Here is a 24590-nt window from a genome sequence, read left to right on the forward strand (position 1 = left end):
TGTGTGTGTGTGTGTGTGTGTGTGTGTGTGTGTGTGTGTGTGTGTGTATGTGTCCCAGCTTTCCTAGTTCTCAGTGGGAAGTTTGGTCCAAACAACTAATTTTTAATGGCTAAAAAGTAGAACCCCTAGCCCAGAGAATTTTAAGCTAACAGAGCAATCTCATCTCATCTTATGTGTTAATTGGTTTATAAACACAGACCTATGTCTAGAATTCTCCCGGCAGATTTGTGAGCTTAAAAAAAAAAGATTGATTGTTGCTTTAAGCTAAGTTTTAGAGTGGCTTGCTATACAACTGTGGATAAATGATGCATATTTTGGTACTCGTACTTGATTTTGGTACTGCTGCCATAGGAAAACCCCAAAACATATCATCAGCTTTGGCATCTCATGGTTCATGGTAGCTGGAGGGGATACAAGGAGCATGTTAGTAAAAACCTAAAGGAGCTTGAAAAAAGTGTTAGCGGAAGTCTAAAACCCTCCAAGGAAACTTTCAGTAAGAGCTAAAGGAAAGAGTAAAAATAACTAGAAGCTGGAGAAGAGCTTCTTCATGCTTCATGAAGAGCATGGATGGTTCTGCTTGGGTTTTTTAGCTACCTATGGTGAAATGGGAGAGGAGAGATGAACCACAAATGACTGTGGCAGGGAGAATTCTAAGACAGACCCCCATGATCTCCACCTCCTGGTGTGGCACCCGTGATTAGGTTATATTATATGGCAGAAGGAATTTCACAGATGTGATTAGAGTTCCTAATCAGCTAACTCTGAGTTAATCCACGGAAGATTATCCTAGTGGGATTAACCTAACCAGGTGAGCCCCTAAAAGGGAGTGGTCCCTTTCTGTGAAGAGATTTGAAGTGTGAGAAGGCTCTGGAAGGGCCACAGAGTAAGGACATGACAGTGTCCTCTAGCAGCTGAAAGCAGGAAGAAATAGAGACCTCAGTTACACCGTTCAAGGAAATGATTCTGCCATCACCTCAAGGAGCTTGCCAGCAGATCTTTCTCTAGATAACAGCTGCCTGATTTTAGCCATGTGAGACCCTGAGCGGAGGACCCAGCTAAAATATGCTCTGAGATAATAAATCTGTGTTGTTTTAAGCTACTAAGTTTGTGATAATTTGTTGCACAGAAATAAAAAAACTAATACAGCAATTGTTCAATTTCAAGGAAAATTGGAAGAAATATAAAGAAGCCAGGCCTTTTTATATTTGAACATAAAAGATGTCTTTTCTCAATCTGTTAAGATGGCAGACCACTCTCAAATTAGGAAACGGCTTCCAGGCAAAGACCAAATCTAGGATGGGCCATTAGGATCCTTTTATAAAACCTCAGAAGATGTAAGATGGCACCTCAGAGACTCTTTCAAATAGGCAAAAAAATTTTTCTAAAGATCTTAAAGCATGCCTTACAGACTCTTGTTATGCAATGGGGCTTTTTAGAATCTTAAGGGATTGTCACACAGCAGCTTCATAAGGACTCTAAGGTAGAAGAGAGCTTATCTTAAAGAGATTTGAGGTTGTGGCTTTCTTAAAAGGACTGAATTCATGGAGAGCTCACAGAATATTTAAGAGAACTGTTCTGATGGAAGCACCATAAGCTTAAACTAAGAACCAAAAACAACAGAAAATCATTCCCAAGGAGCGGAACTGGGCTTCCACAAGAAATTAACACGTGCCTCCCTGCTTTCCAGAATTACTGTGGACCAGTGACTATTGCATGCCTCTATTTCCCCACTTTTCCAGCTTTAGTCTTTGAATCAACTTCCTGCCTTCCGGTCCTGTCTCCGTGATGGTGGCAGAACAAAGCCAGAGCAGCTTATATCTTGCCTTGAAGCCCATGGTCTCTGAAGGATCCATGCAGCTGTGAGGGTGAGCAACTTTTGACACAAGCTTAGATCCATTTTATGGCTCAGGTTCACTTGAGTGGCCACAGACCTCTCCAAAGAGCCAGGTTGTGGAGAAGGGGACTGACGAGCTGGCGCCTCATTTTTTTACCTTCAGAATTCCCCATCCTTCTCATCATTAAGCACATATGTGAGAGCATGAGTACGTGTGCAAGCGGGTATGTATGCCTGTGTTCAAGTGTGTTTGGGTGTCTTTCCAAGATGACCTTCAAGCAACTCTCCCCTAACCTCTCCTCCCCAAACTGATACGTGCCCTTCTCTCTAATAGAAAAACGTCATTTGCCCCTTTGTAACCAAATTCATACCCCTAGTTTAAAAGAAAAAAAAAAGAAACAGATATCTCTAGCTATTTTGTCAAACAGGGGGCATATAAGAAAGGGAGATGCTCATATCAGATGTTGCCCAGGACCTATTTTACTAATTATTCCCTCAGTATATCATCTCCATGGGCCAGTCACTTAGTGACAACCCCTGGCCATCCCAAATGTGGCCGCTGAACTCCCAGGCTGTCCTCATTAGCGTAGGTCCAGCCTCTGCACAGACGCAGAGAAAAAGCAAGCAAGCAAAAAAAAAAAAAAAAAAAAATCCGTCCCTCAGGCACATTTCTCTCAGAGACTCTTTGTGAAAGAAAACGTGGGCTGACTGAATTGCATAATTCTCCCTCCGACAACCCCACCAGACAGTGTGGACTTTCTTAAAGTGAAAAAGCTGAAGAAAAGAGTTGTCTAAAATGGGCCACATGTGTTTTTTCCTTTCCTGAGGGAAAACCTGTTCGACTTTGGGTTTCACCACTCATAAATTATCAAGTTATTTCTCACTTATGGCATAAATATCAGTCTGGTTGGAATATGCACCTGCATGTCAGCTGAGACTGAACAGGTCTAAATTTGCAAAACATTAAATCAATAAGCATGTGTGAATGGGTAAACAGCATGATATCCTTAACTTAATAATATGCCACGGCATTGCTGTTAATCATCTGTTTTGCCACTTCTGAAGTTTTTTTTCCTTCTAATTTTATAGTGTTGCTAGAAGCCTAGATGAGTGAGGTCCTTCTATCAGAAGAAGAAAACAATGCACCTCAAAATAGGAAATGAGAAATATTCCCAAGGAGATGAAACCATGATAATATCCAAAGTGCTGCAGCCACTGCAAGATGCTGTATTCATAAGGAAGAAATAATAACTACAGTGCATTTTCCTTATTGTTTAAGGAGAAACCCCAGAACAGACAGGGTTACCGGATGTCTCTCGGGAAAACACCAGTCTTCCAGATGGCAAATGGAGGAAGATGTAGGAACAAATGAATAAAAATAGCATTTCTTCTCCCTCCTCTGTTCTAGGGTTCCCCCAAAACATGTCTCTAAACCCACAAGAACAGACTGACAATCTCCTTACATTAAAAAATATCCTTCTGTAGAGAAGTACCCATCCCCACCATGGGCTCTACTTTTATGTTACTAAACAAATGCCATTACAGGCTTGATTGGTGTATTGAACTACATTACTTACCAATGCCCAGAACTTTTCCAAGGATAATGTACTAGAGGGAACCACTAGCAGATGAGAGATTTCATCTGGTGGAAGATATTAATGACAGCTACAAATTGGTGGGAACTATGGTCCTAAACAGTTCTGTGGAAATGCAAAGAAGGACAATAGTGTGGAAAGAACTGAGCTCCCAAGCAAAACCCAGAGGGACTCTAAACTTGGAGTTGGCAGGGGCAGATGTGGGAGTGAGAAGGGAGTTGGAAAATATGGCATTAACTGGGATTCTATGTAAATACATAGAGCAGACTTGCCTGGCCTCTCTGTTCATTCACCTGATCAGTATACAGACCAACTCTCAACCACTTATTCTAGTTGTATTGATGACTTCTACTCCCTCTCTACCACCATTAACACACATAAAGAGAGCTCCTAGGCAGCTTTTCTACTCAGGGGTGAAAATGAGCAAGAAAATATGCTAACATTTGCAACAGGAGAAAATCCGTATCTGCTACCTAAAAAAGAAGAATCTAGTCCATGTTTACATGTGGGTGGACAATGAATCATATGAAGAAATCCAGAATCATGAAATCAAAAGTTCAAGATAAAGAGAATATCTGATCCCCAATAAATGCGAGATAATTTAGGAAAGAGAATGGAAAAAGAAAAGTAAAACTGAAGTTATATTTTCAAAGAGATTCAAAATGTATTTTAAAGAGTACGTTATTTTTTAAAGTCACGAAATACCTCTCAAGGGTTCATAAAAAATTAATAGCAAGGTTGTCTCTAGGGCTGGGAACTGGATGAGAGATATCTTGTCACCATGCGTTTTTTAACATATTGAGTTTTGTCGCAGGAGCAAGTGTTACTATGTAAATTAATAAAATATAATAGATCCATAAATTAGAACAAAGTACTATAGAAAAGGAGCATTCAGAGTACATGAAGGCCCTCTTGGAAAGTAAAGATGTTATTGATGAAATAATAGAAGAGTTGGGATAAAAGAGTAAATATACAGAGAGATGGCAAACCTCACAAGTATGAGGTTCATGAAAGGAAAAAAAGAGATATTATCAAAGAAATAATAGAAGAAAATTTCTCAGAGCTAAAAGGACATGAATCTTTGGATTGAAATTATCTTTTTCCTAATTCTTCTCTTCTGTTTTAAAAGACATCTATAAAACTATAATTATAAAGCTATAATTATAAAACTATAATTATAAAACTATGTTTATGGGCTCACACATGTAAAGATGTTATTTGTATGATAATAATAGACCGAGGGAGGAAAAAAGGGGTATATGTATATATTGGGGAAAAGGTTTTATATAATATTGAAATTAAGTTAGTATTAATCTGAACTAAATTATTTTAAATTAAGAGTGAATTTACTCACGAAATTCTGAGAAGGATGAATGAAAAAAAGACCCATAAATAAACATATCATTGTGAAACTTCAGAACTTCAAGGATAGATAAAAGATCTTAAATGCTTCCATGGAAGAAAAAGAAGTCATCATATAAAGGAATAAAAATCAAACTGGCATGAAGCAATGCCTTCAAAATTCTGAGAAAAATAATTTTCAAGCTAGAATTCTACAACCCAAATTATCAATTAACAGTGATGGTAACATAAAGACAATTTTAGATCTACAAAGCCTCAGAAAATTTACATATAAAATATTCCTTCTAAAGAATTTTCTTCTGACAAAATAAGATAAAAAGTAATTCAAAAGGAGTTGTAGGATGCAAGAAATGGTGGCACTAATTCGGGTGCACAATAAAAAGAAATCCCAGGAGAAGAATTCTGTAGCAGGCCAGGAAAGCAATTGACCCAAATTAGAAGAGCAAGTCAGGGGGCTCCTACAAGAATGTATTTAAGTGGTAGCCAAAAGGGAACAGTGGTAGCATTACCTATAGCAGAGAAAATACCATCAACATCTTCTTTTCCTCTGATTGACTCACCTGACAAAACGGTGCAGGTTAAACTCCACTCTCTGCCTAGGCTGTGTCTGCACATCAGCAGCTGTTCATGACTGGGGACACAACTGCAGCTGGGATGACTGGTCTCTAAGTACTGGACCCCAAATCTCACAGGTACCCTCAGCACCAACTACCAGTGCTGTTATAGTTAATTTCCAGTCCCTCTCTCCCATCTGACTATTTTACACTATATTCTTAGCCCCCAAACCTCATACAGCTGTTTCCCGTTTCTAACTCTTAGCTGATAACTACATTATTGATTTATTGATACAGTAGACATATTGGTCTATATGATTCTTTTCCTCATGACTGCAATTGATTAGATCAGTGTGGACACCTCCCTGACATGCACACACATATAAAACCCCATGCGGTCTGGAGAAGCAGAGAAAGAGAAAGGCGAGCAAGTTGAGGGTTGTCAAGATAAGAGGTGGAGTGAAGCCAGCTGGACTCACATTTCCTGTTTCCTGTTCCCTTTTAAGGTCCAATAGCTTTTCTGTCCTGAGTTCAATGAAATATCGTTGTATCTTCACGTAAAAACTCCATTCCCTCCCCACCCCCCTTTCTAGCTTGAGTTGGTGTCAGTTGACTAATACAGAGAATCTGAATACTTTATGGCCCATTTGGGACTTTGAAACTGTCTTCTAGACAAATCCCCTTAGTTCGGATGGTGAATTTTTGTCTTGGGTTGACATACAACTCTCCCCATGCCAAGTCCTGAACTGTGAGATAAAGGAGTCAAGCAAATGAAGATAAAGGTATTGGGTTTATTGCTGATTAATGTTGAGTTGGAGGATGTAACTTAGGTGTGTAACCAGAGAGAATTTCCTAATGCTGAACCCCAGAATTTGACCAACTTATCCATCCATCGCAGGTAGCACAAGAAAACGGTGACCTCCCCTTGCAGGGGCAGAGCCTTTGCCACTAACTTACCTTGTGGCACATTTTCTCTGCAACCAGACAAACTCCAAGAGAAAAGAGGGGAAGGAGGGACTAAGCTGCAGAGCCACAGTCCCTGCTCCTAAAGTCAGATAAGCAGATAAAAAATTCCTCCTTTCCTGGGGATGAAGAAGGGGTCAGAGATTCCAGGTGTGCTTTGCAATGGATGTCTCTCCACAAAGACGGAAACCAATGGAGCGGGAAATACTTAGTCACATGTGTTCCCTCCCCCTCCAGCCTAGTTGTGTCCTCCACGCACACAGAGTCAGGAATCCCCTTTTGTCTACTCTAACGCAGCAGTAAGGCTGTCATCAAGGAAGAAAAGAAGACACACAAAAATTCAGCAAATAATGGGAAAACATTTTGAGACATCTTTTAAAATAGAGATTTCTCCATCTGGAGTAGGTTTAGGAAGTTGACATATTTTTTGACCAAGACATCTTAGTCGTATTTCATGGAGTATGATTTCCTTTGATGAGTTACTGGCAGTATTCTTACTTACACGACAATCTTTTACAACCCTTACATAAGCTACATTTGGGTCGCCAAATGTAGCTTATGGCCAAGGTCTTCTTCCAAAAAGTTGCTTCATTGTGCTTCACTCACTGTGGCTAAGGTAATGTGACAGATGCCTTCTGGAATAACAATGAGATTTCTCCATAAAAGTCATTCTTTATGGGCAGATGGCTCAGGATGGCAGCTCGTTAAAAGTTTGGGTGCCTCTGCCCTTCTTGTTTGGCCACCCCCTCCATACTGCATTTGAAAGCAGACAGTTAATATGATGGTCCCAGCCCAAAAAGGTGGATCAAGGAAGTATTTGACATTAAAGCTCTTGCAGGGGAGATGGCGTACCGTAGTTTGGAAGCCCCTGGGACATGAAGCCCAGGGTATTGGAATTAGATGTTGTTCTTCAAGCCTACTAATATGACTGGAATAACTGGGCAGAATCTTTATTTTACATATCTCACAATGTAATTAAGGTGTAGGTTGATCTTTAGAAAAAAGTACCCAAAGAACCTTGTGATCAGCATAATTTTTAAAGGCAATATCATAGAACTAGAATAGTTGCAAGAACTCTTTAACTCCTTTGATAAGAGAAAAACTTCTTTCTTGATTTATGCCCAATTTGGCAGTGAAAATAAGATTTGTTCTCAGTGGTGAGAATTCTCAATGCCATCTATTTGTGGCTGTATTATTCAGAGTAATTAACTGCAACAGACAGCTTTGAAATCTCAGGGGTTTAACACAATAAAAGTTTGTCACTCTCATCACAGCCTAGTGTTGGCCAGGGAGATCTCCATCTTCTGTGACACCTGTGCATGTTCTTCAAGGTTGCCCCCACTGGGGAAGAGAGTGATGGAGAAGGCATACCAGCTCCTACATGCCTCTGCCTGGAAGGGACACATACAGAGCCCACTGGTCAATTTAATCATATGGCCCTAACCTAATTGCAAAGGGGGTTGGGAAATACATAATGAAAGTGTAGGCTGATCTTTATTTTTTTAGGTGTTTTCTTTTTTTTAATTTTTGAATTTTATACAGCAGGTCCTTATTAGTCATCAGTTTTGTACACATCAGTGTATACATCTCAATCCCAATCGCCCAATTCATCACACCACCACCCTCACTCCCCCGCCGCTTTCCCCCATTGGTGTCCATACGTTTGTTCTCTACATCTGTGTCTCAATTTCTGCCCTGCAAACTGGTTCATCTGTACCATTTTCCTAGGTTCCACATATATGCATTAATATACGATTGTTTCCTCTTTCTGACTTACTTCACTCTGTATGACAATCTCTAGTTCCATCCACGTCTCAACAAATGACCCAATTTCGTTCCTTTTTATGGCTGAGTAATATTCCATTGTATATATGTACTACACCTTCTTTATCCATTCGTCTGTCGATGGGCATTTAGGTTGCTTCCATGACCTGGCTATTGTAAATAGTGCTGCAATGAACATTGAGGTGCATGTGTCTTTTTGAATTATGGTTTTCTCTGGGTATATGCCCAGTAGTGGGATTGCTGGATCATATGGTAATTCTATTTTTAGTTTTTTAAGGAATCTCCATACTGCTCTCCATAGTGGCTGTATCAATTTACATTCCCACCAACAGTGCAAGAAGGTTCCCTTTCCTCCACACCCTCTCCAGCATTTGTTGTAGATTTTCTGATGATGCCCATTCTAACTGGTGTGAGGTGATACCTCATTGTAGTTTTGATTTGCATTTCTCTGATAATTAGTGATGTTGAGCAGCTTTTCATGTGCTTCTTGGCCATCTGTATGTCTTCTTTGGAGAAATGTCTATTTAGGTCTTCTGCCCATTTTTGGATTGGGTTGTTTGTTTTTTAATATTGAAATGCATGAGCTGTTTATATATTTTGGAGATTAATCCTTTGTCCATTGATTTAGTTTGCAAATATTTTCTCCCATTCTGAGGGTTGTCTTTTGGTCTTGTTTATGGTTTCCTTTGCTGTGCAAAAGCTTTGAAGTTTCATTAGGTCCCATTTGTTTATTTTTGTTTTTATTTCCATTACTCTAGAAGGTGGATTAAAAAAGATCTTGTTGTGATTTATGTCAAAGGGTGTTCTTCCTATGTTTTCCTCTAAGAGTTTTATAGTGTCTGGTCCTACGTTTAGGTCTCTAATCCATTTTGAGTTTATTTTTGTGTATGGTGTTAGGGAGTGTTCTAATTTCATTCTTTTACATGTAGCTGTCCAGTTTTCCCAGCACCACTTATTGAAGAGACTGTCTTTTCTCCATTGTATATCTTTGCCTCCTTTGTCATAGATTAGTTGACCATAGGTGCATGGGTTTATCTCTGGGCTTTCTATCTTGTTCCATTGATCTATGTTTCTGTTTTTGTGCCAGTTTTAATTAATTAATTTGTTTGTTTGTTTGTTTTGGCTTCGCCAGGTCTTAGTTGTGACATGCAGGATCTTTTAGTTGCAGCACGCAGACTTCTTAGTTGCGACATGCATGTGGCATCTAGTTCTCTGACCAGGGATCATACCCAGGGCCCCTGCATTCGGAGTGTGGAGTCTTACCCACTGGACCACCAGGGAAGTCCCTAGGCTGATCTTTAGAAAAGAGTATCCCAAGAACTCTATACCCAGCATAATTTTTAAAGGCACTACAATAGAGAGAGCACATGGGTATTTGGTAAGCATGGTCTCCGTCACTGTAGTTAAGTGCAGCTCTCAGGCCACCTTTCAAATCAGTGGTGGTTGATTTTAGCAAGGCAGTCCTACTGCATTCAGAATTTACATTTTATATCCTTAAATCTATAAGCAGAGTAGGTATTGGCATGTCTAACTTAATCCTCAGATATTGTGGAGCATATATATATATATATATATATTTTTTTTTTTTTCCCTTTGCTAAACCTGTTAGTAAAAGCTTATTTTCATGGATAGGATATTTATTTGTAATAAGTCCTTTAATTTCTGAGACTCACTGGATAGCTCTCTTATATCAATTTTGCTTTAGTCAAAAGGGGTTGAGGGCTTCCCTGGTGGCACAGTGGTTAAGATCTGCCTGATAATGTAGGGGACACGGGTTCAAGCCCTGGTCCAGAAAGATCCTACATGCTGCGGAGTGGCTAAGCCCGTGCACCACAACTACTGAGCCTGCGCTCTGGAACCCATGTGCCACAGCTACTGAAGCCCGCGTGCCTAGAGCCCGTGCTCCGCAACAAGCCTGCGCACCACAGCGAGGAGTAGCCCCCACTCGATGCAACTAAAGAAAGCCTGCCTGTAGCAATGAGGACCCAGCACACCCAAAAATAAATAAATAAATAAATATTTTTAAAAATTTAAGAAAAGGGGGGTTGGAGGCCATGGATAATGCCTCTTAAAAGATGATCCTGCAAGATTATCCAAGAAATCTTTAAGATTCCTGGGTGGAGATAGATGGTGCCGCTCAGCAGTAAAAGATCACCAGGCCGTTGATCTTATATGTGGACCATAAATCTCCAGACAATGACTGATGGTGCTTGTGAACATTCCCCCACAAATTCATCACATGTGTTTGTCATAATGCAGCCAGAGAAATGAGTGCCCCTATTATGGTAATTGTGAATTACACAGGCAATGGAAGCACAATACGCTTGACCCGAGTCACAGGGTTTGATTTGCTTTAAAGTAGAAGTGAGACTGTCAACATAAGAGTCCCAAGAAGTGGCTTGACATCAGATTGTTCAATTTGTTTTAGTCCTTATGTTTGAAGTTGGATTCATTTGCTTACCAGTAGTATCTGAAGGTGGATGTATACTGAGGGTTGTTTTTCAATATTTTTAGGAAAGAATCTCCTCTCTGTTGCTATAAAAAACTTTGAGATTGTTAAAAGTAAAGAGCAACAATAAATGAGCAGGCCTTCATTCAGCAAGACTGTTCATAATTGTTCTAGAAATACTCTAGTCACCCCATCTTTGTTTTCTAAGAAACTCCAAGGGACCAAAATACTAGCAGTGAACCACTCTACTATATAAATATATAGAGAAACACATAGCTTGAGTGACTTTTATTCCATTTTATATATGTTGTAGATAATTAAGTACAGTATTTTGAATCTTTTTGTTAAATGTTTTAATGGAAAAAAGCTGATGATTTCATGCTGGGATAGTTGAAGAGGGTTAGGGTACCATTAAATTCACGTAGATTTTCTGCAGGTCTAGGAATTGCTAATGTTTGACTTTGCCCATTACCTTCAGGGTTATCCTAGTTCATCACAAGTTCTAGCATAATGTGTCTTCTCATGAAGTCTATGCAAATGCTGCCTCTGAGGACGCAAACAAGGATAAGGATGTGTAGATATTTAAGAAGTGGTTTAGATAGAAGATAGCCATTTTGACTTGTTCTCTCCATTATTCTTTGTTAATGAGTGTAACTTGAAGGAGGTGAGGTTAGCCACAAATAACTGACAAAGCAAGACGTTTTACATGTATAATTTGTTACTTGTAAGGGAGGATAATACAGTGGTAAAAACATGTTGGCTTGGAATCAAATTTCCTGTGTTCAAATTCCATCTCAGCCACCTACTTGCTATAAGATTTTGTATCTCAGAGCCTCAGTTTCTTCATCTGTAAAAAGATGAAAATAATATTTTCTACCTTACAGTGTCATTATGGATAATGATATTGTGTTCATAAAGAATTTAGCATAATTTAGTAATTAAAATTAATGTTTTTGCATGTGCTAACATGAGAGAGCTTACCCACGTGCTGTCCAAGGTCCTGAGGTGAGCTCTGAATCATGATTGTTATGATACAAGTGTAGAGTACATACAGTCTATCAAGTAGATGGCCTCCCATTCAGCAAGGCTATATCTATGTAGGGCACCATTTTGACTAAATTGAAGGGGGACCACTGATAAACTACTTCACATAAACTGTATGATGGGATTCAGTGCCACCAAATCAACTAGCCATTTAAGAAAACAGCTGTTTTGACTTGATTTGTCCCTCCCTTCAATGAATTATCTTATTGACCAATTGATATCTCTGTGGACCACTTTAATTTCAAAAATAAAATACATATGCAAATTTATTCATTATATGGGTTTGGTATATGAAAGGAAATTCATTATGAGAATCTGTTAAACCTTGTAGGTATCCAACCAACATGTTATGTTCATTTATTAACTTATTAACTTATGATTGGAATATAATGTCCAATGGGTTGGTAAGCTGTCATCTATTAAACTGTACTCTATAATCAAATGTCTTCCTGACCTCATATTTTATATTATAGAACTTATGTTTTACTTCTTGTCTCCCTCTCTTATGAGAGAATAGTTGCTGCATAAGGGCAAGGTAGAGTCTTGTTTGCTTACCCCTATTCCTAGAGCCTGAAACTGTGCATGGCATATAAAAGACATGCTAACAATTTAGATAACCTAAATGAAATGGACAATCTCCTAGAAAGATAAATTATTGAGATTGACTCAAGAATAAATAGAAAATCTGAGGGGATCTATGGCAAGTGAAGAGACTGAATTAGTAATTTTAAAACTTCCCACCAGGAAACTCCCAGGCCCAGATGGCTTTATTGGTCAGTTCTACCAAATGTTTGAAGAAGAATTAATACCGATCCTTCACACACTTCCTACAAATAGAAGAGGGGGCACACTTCCTAACTTATTCTGTGAGGTCAGTATTGTCCTGATAGATAAATTACATGAATATCACAAGAAAACTACAGACCAATATCTCTTATGAATATATATATATATATATATATATATATATGAGGATTTTGCATATATATATGTAAAACACTAGCAAACTAAATCCATATAAAAAGATAATACAACATGACCAAGTGATATCTATCCCAGGAATGCAAGCTGGTTCAACATACAAAAATCAATTAATATAATATACCATATTATAAAATAAAGGACAAAAACCACATGATCATTTCAACAGATGCAGAAAAAATTTTTGACAAATTCCACCACCTTTTCACGATAAACACACACACACCCACACACAATAGAAGGGAACTTCCTCAACCTGATGAAAATCATCTATGAAAAACCCACAGCTAACATCATACTTAATGGTGAAAGGCTGAAAGCTTTCCACAGTCCACAGAATGGGAGAAAATACTTGCAAATCATATATCTGATAAGAGACTTGTATCCAGATTATATAAAGACAAATAATCGAATTAAAAAACGGGCAAAGGATATAAATAGACATTTCACCTAAGAAAATATGCAAATGGCCAACAAACACTTAAAATGATGCTCAACATCATTAGACGTAAGGGAAATGCACATCAAAATCACAATAAGATAGTACTATGAACCAATTAGGATGTCTGTAGTCTAAACGATGGACAGTAAAAAGGTAAAATTGGAATCCTCACATATTGCTGTTAAGAATGTAAAATAGTGCAACAGTTTGGCAGTTTCTCAAAGTATAAAGTTAACATATGACCTAGCATTTCTGCTTCTGACTATATACCCAAGAGAATTGAAAAGATATGTCTTGTACACAAATGTTCATAGCAGCAGTATTCATAACAGCCAAAAAGTGGAAACAAATGCCCATCAATGGATGGGTGGATAAACAAAATGTGTTATATCCACACAATGAAATATTATTCAGTCATAAAAAAGAATGGAGTACTGATCCATGCTACCACATGGATGAACCTTGAAATTATTATGCTAAGGAAAGAAGCCAGTAAAAAAAGGCACATGTTGTATGATTCCATTATATAAAATGTCCAGAATATCCATAGAAACAGAAAGTGTATTATAGTTGCAAGGGCTAGGGGTGGGGATAATAGGGAGTTACTGTTAGTGGGTACAGGGTTTCTTTTTGGGTGATGAAAATATTCTGAAATTAAATAATGGTGATGTTGCAGAACTCTGTGAATATACTAAACAGCCCTGAATCGTGCATTTTAAAATGGTGAAATGCATGATATTTGAATTACATTTCAATAAAGCTGTTTTTAAACCTATGAATGAAAAAGCACAGTTAATAGCCAAAAATACTTTATAAGGAATTCCATTCCTTACTTGCCTCTTACAAGGAAAGCTGAAAGGAATACAAATGTATAGTTCTCTATCCATTGCCCTTGCTCGTTACATCTGCTCTGCCACCTTTTCCTTTGAACTTTGCAAAAAAAAAAAAAAAAAAAAGTGTTCTTACTTTCTCTTACCACCTCACTTCTCTCTAAGCCCTTCATTGTGTAAATAAAGTTAGCATCTCTGACAGTGAGAAATAACTCATCCTCTTCACAAGACTGAAGGGGATGAGGAATAACCTGGAAGTTACAGGATATTTTTGGTAGACTAGGGGAAGAAGGAAATCTGCACATACTCCCACACAGAAACTTCTATTCTGTCCCATATGTGTTTGTATATGTAGAAAAAGGACATAACCTACATTTAATGTTGCAATAAAGCAAATTGTTTTGTAGTCAATGATGCACATTAAGGTAGGGATTCCTAAAGTGATATAATATTGTAGGAAGAATTATCTTTTCTCTTTATCCATCCCCCTATTTATGCCATCATGGCACCTGGTTCTTTCTAGTACTTGGAGGGGGAATAGAAAGGAAATATTTGTAATGTAACTGAAGGGAAGGAGACAGACACTAATGCATCATGCTGCATGCAGGAGATATCCTAAAGGGAATTACCCTTTGGGATGTGAGTTTTTTGGGGTTTTTTTTTGAATGTTTGCTAGGTGTTTTCACTCTTAGACCAGTTCAATTTGATGTCTCTTCCTTCTTTCTATTCACTCAAAGGATTTGAAGCTCACTTTCTCCCCTAGGGCGTTAGAGACTCTTGACGGTAGATAGAGTGACTGCAACCATCAGCAGAAGCAGAACATAAGATGAGGTCTGTCGTTTGGGGGTGATACTTTTGAGGGAGACAAGAGAAGGCCCAGGGAGAGGGCCCCAGGGGAACACTTTCCGATAACTGAGGTCATCAGGAGAACCTGAGAGTCTAGTAAGGCCCTGCGTCTAAAAGTAGAAATCAGAGACAACACAAATAGGTGAAGAAAGTCAGTCATAAACCTTTGCCACCCAAGGGCCTTAGGTGGGTTGGAATACTATATTACTTAACTGTGGTTGAAGGAGTAGGTAGGTCACTTTTACCATCACTCCCAGGTTACCTGCCAGCTCTTTGACTCCTCCAGTCTGAGGCGCAGGAGGTGAAGAGAGCCACGAGTAGGACCACCCAACAGTCTCTTCCCTGATAAAGGACCTACTTTCTTGGTTTCAATTATATAAATTCACATCAGGGGGAAATTTAAATTTTCCTCTTTTGATTTTGCGTTGTACAGATCATGGTTACACACATATAGTATCCACATATCGGGGGATCAGTTGTATGGGTTGCCTTGTCAGATGATTCTCGATTGCATTAGTAAACAAATACATTTGAGGTGACAATGAAGTGATTTAAAATTAGGGGAAGAGAAAGGAATTGAATTCATAATTAATACCTTAACCAATCGGAAAAAGAAAAATATTCAGTAATTTTATAAAAATGACTAAATGCCAACTCTACTTGATAAGCATCCCAGAGAAACCTGCAAAAGCTAGGAGTCCTTGAATCTGGCATGGTCCACTCCTCCTAATAGAATAAATCTCCAGAGATTTGTTGCAGCCATCTAGTGGGAATTGTGTGCTAATGAGACCCACAATGAAAGAGATCTAAATTCCGGTCCAAATCAATAAATAAAACCGCTGCCCTCACACCTCAGAATTTGCAAAATTTTTCATTCTCGAATTATTAAAGTGTGTCTAATCACCAAACTCACACCTATTTTTATGAGGTGGGCAACATGACTCTTGTGCCAAATAATTTAGCATTATTGGCAGGGGCTGGGTTTCTTCCACTATTATTGTTTCAATGCCCAGGAAAATGCTTTGTTTGAAGCATGTTGCAAGACAAATACATCTTTTGAGTGTCAGATTTCATATGCCTGCATCTTTTCCTAGTCCCTTACCTGTCATTATATGAAACTTTTATGACTACTTGCAGACAATGGCCAGAAACACAAAGGGAAGAAAAAGAGCATAGTTCAGTAAATAACAAATCAGCAATTTAAGCTCGGCTGAGGAATTCAGCTCCCAGGCCCCAGACTGCTGAAGAGGCTGGATTCAGGTGTAGTTGACACTGGTGAGTCATAGAGAGGAGCCTTAAGCACCCTTGTGTCCTATTGTTAGTGGAGTTAACCTTGCTTCAACTACTAACCAAATCAAAGAATGTCACATCGATTGCTTAATTTGCTTGCCTCTGTTTCTTGACCTGCAAAATGAATCTACCAACACTGCACTCTCCTTTGATACACAGTATTGCTGTAAAATATTGCTAATAAAAAGATTAGAAAAGCAGATGACACTTATAAATTAAATAAATATAGATTAAATAAAGATGACACACTGCAGGCATAAAGAGGAGAACTTTGATTTCTGCATAACGATAATAGCCTACATTTATGGAGGGTTTTACTATGTGCCAGGAATTATTCTAAATACTTTACTTATTTAACCACTTATTTAATCCTTTTAGAAACCCCATGAGTTCAGTATTTCATCTATAACATGCAGAGAATAATAATTCTACATTGTAAAATTGTTGGAACAATTCCAGGCATATTTCTTCATAATAAATGTCAGCTGTTATTATTTGGCTCACAATCTACTCTACTCTTTTTCACTCCTTGAAAATTCAGGCATTTGCTTTTCTCCAGTTTTCAGGCACTTTTGCCCTTATCCGTGACATCACAGAAGTCACACAGATTCTTTTAAACTTTTAGAGCTTGCAAGAATGGATGCATTTAACACAACAGGGCAAGCTCACTTGGTATCTCTTCTCCTCTTCCATCTTTCCATTCCCTTTTGCTGAGGGTTATGCCATATTTACCTTGATAATAGTCTTTTTTTTTTTTCACTTTTGCCTGGTAATTATATTGTAATCTCTTTTAAATTGAAGTATAGTTATGTACAATATTATATAATTTACAGGTGTACAATTTAGTGATCCACAATTTTTAAGGGTTATACTCTATTTATAGTTATTAGCAAATATTGGCTATATTCCCTGTGTTGTACAATGCATCCTTGTAACTTATTTTATACACAATAGTTTGTACCTCTTAATCTCCTCCCCCCATCTTGCCTCTCTCCCCTTCCCTCTCGCCATTGGTAACCAGTAGTTTGTTCTCTATGTCTGTGAGTCTGCTTCTTTTTTGTTTTATTCACTAGCTTGTAGCATTTTTCAGACTCCACATATAAGTGATACCATGCAGCAGCGGTACCCAACCCCTGTCTGTGGCCTGTTAGGAACCGGGCCACACAGCAGGAGGTGAGTGGTGGACGAGTGAGCAAAGCTTCATGTGCTGCTCCCCATCGCTTGCATTACCACCTGAACCATCGCCCACCTCCCCAGTCAGGGGAAAAATTGTCTTCCATGAAACCAGTCCCTGGTGCCAAAAAGGTTGGGGGCTTCTGTCATACAGTATTTGTCTTTCTCTCTCTGACTTATTTCACTTAGCATAATACCTGTCAAGTCCATTCATGTTGTTGCAAATGGCAAAATTTTATTCTTTTTTATGGCTGAGTAATATTCCATTGTACATGTACACCACATCTTCTTTATCCATTCATCTGTTGATGGACACGTAGGTTTCTTCCGTACCTTGGCAATTGTAAATAATGCTGCTATGAACATTAGGGTGCATGTATCTTTTCGAATTAGTTTTTTGTTTTTTTTGGATGCATACCAGGAATGGAATTGCTGGGTCATATGGTAGTTATATTTTTAGTTTTTTGAGAAAACTCCACACTGTTTTTCACAGTGGCTGCACCAATTCACATTCCCACCAACAGTGTATGAGGGTTGATGTTTGAATTGTACATTTAAATTTACAGAGTAATTTTAAATGTGTTCTCTCCATACTGCAGAGTGGTCCTTGGAGTTGAGCTTTGGGGTAGTCTTTAGGCTTGTGTCCTAGCTCAGCATCTACTGCATGTGTAATTTGAAGTGATTCACCAACCTCAGCCCAAATTTCCTCAGGTGTAACATGAAATTAATAAAAGTACATACCTTCTGGATTCATTTTTAACTGATATAATACATGCAAAGGGTTTAGCATAGTCCCTAGCACAACAGAAAGTACACATGGTAAATGTTAGTGGAGATTCTTATTTGTAGTGATAATAGTGGTTGACTTTCCAACATCTGTACCACCCCATAGGGTTAGTCTGAGCTAGTCATAGTTATACACTTACCCTTACTGTAACTGACTGTATCTTTATTAACAGAAAAAGGGACAATATTCAATAATTTTATAAAAATGCCTAAATGCCAACTCTACTTGACAAACGCCCCAGGGATACTTAGGATGCTAAGGTTCCATGAAGCTGGCAAAGTCTACTCTTCTTAACAGAATAAATCTCCAGAGATCTGCTGAAGACATCTAGTGTGTATTGTGTCAATAAGACCCAGAATTGGCATGTCACCCAATTCTAGACGTAAGACAAGAGGGGAAGTCTGCTGGGGAGTTTCTGGGAGACTACCAAAAAAGAGCTGCAAGAAAGAGCTGGTGCCTCTTCTTCCTTTGGATATTGTCAAGCCTGGATGTGATAATGGGGACAGCTGGAGCCATCTTGCTGCCAGCCGGAAGATGAAGGTAGTGCGCAAAGGAGGGCACAGGGAGCTGGAACCCTAAGGTGCTGAGCTTGGAGATGCCCTACCTCTGAGCTCCTAGTTAGGTTTTCTTACTGCTTAAACTGTTCTGCATTGGGGTTTTCTCTCCCTTGCAGCCAAAAGTACTTTCTGGTATAAAATGTTGATAATAATACTAACCAGCAGCTACATATGAGAAAGACGGATGAGGTTTCGTATTTCTCTATAACAAACTTTCAAAGAGGTTCTACAAGTGAATTATTTAATTGAAGTATTCACAAAAGAGATAATCCAGTCCTTATAACCCATTCAAAGCTACCATATTCTAAGTTTATGTGGGGCAAATTGGTTTTCAGAATTTCTTGTGCTTTATATTTCAGCTGGATGTGCTGGAGGATGAGGTAGGAAAATACTGTGCTCCATGAGGTGTGGCTTGTAACTACTCTTGCCATCTTATGATAAAACTGGGGTTTTACAGTCACAGAACTCTACACACTAATGATAAAGTAATGATTTTCAATCATCCCCTCGGTCTATTTTATTATCATTGATTTCTTATTTTCATTTAAACATTGGCTTTTAATGGTAGATTGTCAAATAACCGACATTTTTTTTTTCTTTTTTTTTGCGTTACACGGGCCTCTCACTGTCGTGGCCTCTCCCGTTGCGGAGCACAGGCTCCGGACACGCAGGCTCAGCGGCCATGGCTCACGGGCCCAGCCGCTCCGCGGCATGTGGGATCTTCCCGGACCGGGGCACGAACCCGCGTCCCCTGCATCGGCAGGCGGACTCTCAACCACTGAGCCACCAGGGAAGCCCCTAACCAACATATTTTTATCAAGTAATCTGTCTCTGTGCTGAGAACATTTTATCGACATGACCTGTGTTTGATCTTATGCTTAAACTGATTTTTTTCTCATCATCTGACAGCCAACATTCCTTAGATCACACAGTCTTTCACTCTTCGTAGCCAGTACTGAGAGTTTCTCTGCCTATTATGATCATCCCTTGCCTAACAGTGTTGCTCCTCAAACTTTGGGGTGGTGCAAAATCTCCTTGAGGGCTTGTTAAAACAGGTTGCTGGCAAACTTTATGTCTGGAACGGGGCACAAGAACTTGGCTCCACTCTCTTGTCCACGGTCCGACACCCTCCCCTCTGGTTAATTTTCCCCCTTTCTTCTCAGCCTATTTTGTATTTTCCTCTCTGTTCTTTTTCTCTCTTTATCTTTTCTCTCACTCTTTTCCTGTATTTCTTTAGTTATCTGCACATAGGGTGGCAAGGTGAGAGTACAGGTGCTCACCGCCACAAGCAAGCTTCAGGTCTTTTTCAAGGTAAAGTGCTATATTTATTGTAGTAAAATCGTGTATTTCTTAACTATTGCACAGCTATAAAACTGTGCTACCATTTTTATTAGCTTTCTCTCTTTTTAAAAATATGCCACTGAAAAGTTTTTGTGTATTATATCCCAATGCATAGATTGGTGATTTTTAGGAACACATGCATCATGTTATAGCAGGACTGACTATAATATCAATAACTGTCTCTTTCGTAAAGCTAATTATTAAGTGAGTGAATATGTACAAAACACTTAGGATAACACTTGGCTATAGTGAGTGGTAAATTAGCAGTGGCTGTTTTTGCTCTAACAAAGAGAAGATTGAAGTAGACACTATTCTCCGAAGACCTTCCAGCTCCAGGATTTTGTGCATGCTAGAGTTTAGGCTCCCTCATTATACATATGAGATGGGAGACTTGAGACCTGCTCGGGATCAGACAACTAGTTAATGAGGAGATGAGAAAGCACTGTTATCCAGTACCTTCTCTCCAAACCAGTGACCCACAGACTGAGGGCAATAATAGCTGAAAACTAGTTGAAAAATCATTAAGCATCCTGAAATTTCTAAAATACATATGAAAGTTTCCCGGATATGGTAAACTGTGTCAGATGGAAGGAACTGGAAGGCTCTTAGCAGTTCGGGCTATGTAGAAAGTTCTAGCTAGAAGGCAGTTGTGTAGCCTGTTCAAAATTTACTCTGAGTTGGAAGCTCCTTTCCATCTTGTGGCCTGAAATGAGAAAGGCATCCAAGGGTAACATCCAGTCATTGGCAGATGAACACCTAAGGGACAAAGGGAAATTTATTTTTCTCTCCCGCATCACATTATTATTATCTTTTCTATAACAATTCCCTTAACCCTCAATATTCAGAATACTTATGCCAATAGGTGAAGGTTTTCTCCTTATTGCTTATGGTATGCAGTGCATGCATAGCTAAGGAATATGTTTGCCTTTGTGATGACATAGCCTCAAGAGCCACTGTGACCTAAACTCACCCCAAACTCTTTTTAATCCCTCATTTTGTATTGGACCAAGAGTAAAACAATAGCATGTGGACCCTCCATACACTGTAACCATCATTTGACACTTGGGTTATCATCCACTCTGTAAATGGTGTTGAGTTTTCATCTCATTGCATACTTCCTAGCTTGCCAGCTCTAGAAGGACACATGATTTTTAAAGATGGCTTCATGGGAATGATGGGTTATTTAATGGTAATCATTGTATCTCCTCTTCAGGGGAAGATGAGCCAATAAAAATAAGAGCAGCCTGCTAAATTTGTGTTTTTATTTTCCAGGCTGGATTATATATAAAATAATAGCAAACTGTTTTTTAAAAAAATATTTATTTATTTGGTTGTGCCAGGCCTTAACTGAGGCAGGCGGGCTCCTTAGTTGCGGCAGGTGGGCTCCTTAGTTGTGGCATGCGAACTCAGTTGCAGCATGCATGTGAGATCTAGTTCCCCGACCAGGGATCAAACCTGGGCCCCCTGCATTGGGAGCTCAGAGTCTTAACCACTGCGCCACCAGGGAAGTCCCACAAACTGTTTTTGTTTTTAATTAATTAATTAATTAATTTTTGGCTGCATTAGGTCTTCGCTGCTGCACGCAGGCTTTCTTTAGTTGCATCGAGCGGGGGCTACTCTTCCTTGTGGTGCGCGGGCTTCTCATTGTGGTGACTTCTCTTGTTGCAGAGCACAGGCTCTAGGCACGTGGGCTTCAGTAGCTGCAGCACGCAGGCTCAGTAGTTGTGGTGCACGGGCTTAGCTCCGTGGCATGTGGGATCGTTTCGGACCAGGGCTTGAACCCGAGTCCCCTGCATTGGCTGGCGTATTCTTAACCAGTGCACCACCAGGGAAGCCCCCAAACTGTTTTTGTAGAGCAGTGGTTCTCAAAGTGTGATCCACAGACCTTGGAGTCCTCAAGACCTTTTCAGAGATCTGCAAGGTCAAAACTAGTTTTAAAAAAATACTAAGATGTTCTTTGCCTTTTTTTGCAATGTTGATATTTGCTTTGATAATGCAAAAGCAAGCTGCTAGTACCTGAGCCTAAACCAAGGCAATAGTACCAAATTGCACAAGTACTCATCCTTCACCATTAAGCACTTGCAGTTAAACAAATGAACAAACAAACTAGTCTCAGTTAAGAACATCCCTGATGAAGCAATAAAAATCATTAATTGTATGCTATTTCAATCTTTGAGAACATGTCTTTTTAACTTGTGTGACAAAACAGAAAGAGCTCATAAAGCACTAAAGTCCAACGATTGTCTCAAGGTAAAGCAATAGTGCAATCGTTTGATTTGTGAGCTGAACTAGCCACTTTTTTTCATGGAACACAATTTTAATGTGAAAGAACAACTGGCATGTAAAATATGGCTTTTTAGACTTTGCAAAAATGAACCAAGTAAACCTTGGTTCAAGGTTCTAACTTTAGATATTTATTGCCAATGATAAAATTCTAGTTTCCAAGTGATAATTAGGGTTCTGGAACATTCATATCTGCCACTGTAAGCTTGACAGCTTCTCAATACTTAATGACTTTTCTGACAATATTGGTGGTGATATTAGTGAATATGAATTTTTAAAAATATGTGTAATAAAATATGTCAAAATGTGGAAGATCTGCATAACTCTGTGAAACAATTTTTTCCAAATAATATATAATGTTATAAAATCCAGAATACGTAAAAGGATATTCAAAATACAAGTGAGAGCAGTGGATTTTAATGTGAGAGAGTATGAAAAGTTCACCGATAGGGTTTCAGATTCCACATTGCAACCAACCCTTAAGGAACTTCCACCTGTTGAGTTTTGCTATAGTATCAAAGAAGAATATCCACAATTATATATAAAGTTTACTAAACTAGTCTATCCTTTTCTATCTAAGTATCTGTATGAGGCCAGATTTTCTTCATATACTTCAACCCAAAGCAACATATGGCAGGAGAATGAATGGACAAGCTGATAGGAGAATCCAGCTGCTTTCTATCTAAGCCAGTCTTAAAGATTTGCAAAAATGTAAAACTCTGCCACTCTTCCCACTAATTTTTATTTTATTTTGGAAAATACAGTTACTTTTCATAACCAATGTGATTGTTAACATGTAATGGAGTTATTATTTTTAAATGAATTTATATGTAAATATTTTTTAAACATCTCCATTCAGATTTCTAGTACAATACATGTTGATAGATTTGACTTACAAAAACGAAAGCTTTGGGGGAGTCTCAGTATTTTTAAAAAGTTTAAGTCGTTCCTGACATCAAAGTTTGAGACTCACTGTCTTAGAGATTTGAACTGGGTTTAAAGATACAGGTTTTGAAGTGTGGTCTGTGAACGACCAGCCTTAGGATTATTAAAAATAATATGTATAACAATGGATATTCCTTGAGCTCTTTCCCAGATTCCTGAAATGGACTCTTGCAGCATGGGAATGGGAAAATTTCCATGTCTGAAAAAACTTTCAGTCATTCTGTTGAACACACAGGACCCTGCACTGGTCAAAGGTTTTGGACTCCATGTCTGGATTGGCTACAACTTATTAAATGACCTTGGGTAATTCTGTTAGCTTCTTGGAACCTCTGTTTTTGACATAGTAAGTTGGACACATGGGCTCACCATAATAAAAGCTTATTTAGAGAGCCTCAGATAAAAGGATTTAAAAACAACCCACATGTTGACATTTCTTAAATTACATGTGTTAAAATAAATGACTAAAGTAGAGTATCCTTGACTTTGAAAAATAATTTTTAATGTAGTCTTTTAAAAGACTTTTAAATGTAGTCTGCTGATCTATTATCCATCAATTTAAAAAGCTTACAGTGGACATTCTTGTCATTAGTGTGTGTTAGCTGGCTCCTTAACCCAGAGTGCATTCCCAAAAACCAATACCTGAAATGAGAGAGGAAAACAAAAACATAAAAAAGATAAATGTAGACTACCCAAAAAATAAATAAGTAACAGCTATAAAACTCAGATGTAAAATGAATCTGAGGTGCCAAGGGGCCCTGAAAAATGAAAGCTTTTTTAAAATGAGAGATGATCCTCCCTGCCTGCGGGCTGCATAAGAAAAGAGATGTACAGTCCCTTTAATGTTCCGCTAAGCCCCAAAGTCCAAAGCTCCATCCCCTCAAACCCCCTGAAGGCAAGGGCTGGCTCAGAGTTTGTAAAGCACACTTGGAAGCAGTCCTTCAAAAGCTTTAAAAGTTAAAAGCAAAAACTTTACACAATCTGTTGCTCAGACAAATATCCTTTCAAGGAGGTGCAGATATGGGCAGCCTATGTCCTCTCTGCCCTTCTCAGGAAATGGAGGGGCCGTCACTTCTGTTTCCTTCCCATAACAGATCGAAGCCACCCAGTAACTCCTGATAGAGACTCACCAAACATCTTTCCTTTGTGCTCCACACGCTGGTGGATGATTTCAGGGCAAGGTATATTTTCCGAAATTTGTAGCCCCTTGATTTCCTACTCTGTTGACGTGGAATGTGTTTAATATTAATGGTTCACAGAGCTCAGCAACACTCCCAGCAATTCTGTGAGGCAGGAACGATTATTATGTCTACTGATACATGAGGAAACGGAGGCATGGAGAGGTGAAGTAACTTCCTGAACACCACCAGCTAGTAAGTAGGTACATCAGATTCACTCCTATGATTGTATGACTCCCGACTTGAGCTCTGAACAGCTGGTCTATTGTATTTCCTTACCCAAAGAACTAAGAGCTGAATAACCACCCTCAGGGCGGGGGTGGAGAGTGGGAGGGAGTCCCTCAGTCAAGCCTT

Source organism: Monodon monoceros, unplaced genomic scaffold (assembly GCF_005190385.1).
Source record: "Monodon monoceros isolate NGI ecotype Baffin Bay Population unplaced genomic scaffold, NGI_Narwhal_1 Super_Scaffold_2, whole genome shotgun sequence".
Taxonomy (NCBI): domain Eukaryota; kingdom Metazoa; phylum Chordata; class Mammalia; order Artiodactyla; family Monodontidae; genus Monodon; species Monodon monoceros.